The sequence below is a fragment of the Bison bison genome, unplaced genomic scaffold, assembly GCF_000754665.1.
Source record: "Bison bison bison isolate TAMUID 2011002044 unplaced genomic scaffold, Bison_UMD1.0 scf7180017864207, whole genome shotgun sequence".
NCBI classification, from domain to species: domain Eukaryota; kingdom Metazoa; phylum Chordata; class Mammalia; order Artiodactyla; family Bovidae; genus Bison; species Bison bison.
This window is the reverse complement of record NW_011494779.1, coordinates 1683960-1685261: the sequence shown is the minus strand read 5'-3', so window position 1 is coordinate 1685261 and position 1302 is coordinate 1683960.

Here is a 1302-nt window from a genome sequence, read left to right as displayed (position 1 = left end):
CCCACAGGTTTTGGGTTGTTGTGTTTTCATTTTCATTCGTTTCTATGCAAATTTTGATTTCTTTTTTGATTTCTTCTGTGATTTGTTGGTTATTCAGCAGTGTGTTGTTCAGCCTCCATATTTTGGAATTTTTAATAGTTTTTCTCCTGTAATTGAGATCTAATCTTACTGCATTGTGGTCAGAAAAAATGCTTGGAATGATTTCTATTTTTTTGAATTTACCAAGGCTAGCTTTATGGCCCAGGATGTAATCTATCCTGGAGAAGGTTCCATGTGCGCTTGAGAAAAAAGTGAAATTCATTTTTTTGGGATGAAATGTCCTATAGATATCAATTAGGTCTAACTGGTCTATTGTATCATTTAAAGTTTGTGTTTCCTTGTTAATTTTCTGTTTAGTTGATCTATCCATAGGTGTAAGTGGGGTATTAAAGTCTCCCACTATTATTGTGTTATTGTTAATTTCTCCTTTCATACTTGTTAGCATTTGTCTTACGTACTGTGGTGCTCCCGTGTTGGGTGCATATATATTTATAATTGTTATATCTTCTTCTTGGATTGATCCTTTGATCATTATGTAGTGACCTTCTTTGTCTCTCTTCACAGCCTTTGTTTTAAAGTCTATTTTATCTGATATGAGTATTGCTACTCCTGCTTTCTTTTGGTCCCTATTTGCATGGAAAATCTTTTTCCAGCCCTTCACTTTCAGTCTGTATGTGTCCCCTGTTTTGAGGTGGGTCTCTTGTAGACAACATATGTAGGGGTCTTGTTTTTGTATCCATTCAGCCAGTCTTTGTCTTTTGGTTGGGACATTCAACCCATTTACGTTTAAGGTAATTACTGATAAGTATGATCCCGTTGCCATTTACTTTATTGTTTTGGGTTCGAGTTTATACACCGTTTTTGTGTTTCCTGTCTAGAGAATATCCTTTAGTATTTGTTGGAGAGCTGGTTTGGTGGTGCAGAATTCTCTCAGCTTTTGCTTGTCTGAAAAGGTTTTGATTTCTCCTTCATACCTGAATGAGATCCTTGCTGGGTACAATAATCTGGGCTGTAGGTTATTTTCTTTCATCATTTTAAGTATGTCTTGCCATTCCCTCCTGGCTTGAAGAGTTTCTATTGAAAGATCAGCTGTTATCCTTATGGGAATTCCCTTGTGTGTTATTTGTTGTTTTTCCCTTGCTGCTTTTAATATTTGTTCTTTGTGTTTGATCTTTGTTAATTTGATTAATATGTGTCTTGGGGTGTTTCTCCTTGGGTTTATCCTGTTTGGGACTCTCTGGGTTTCTTGTACTTGGGTGATTA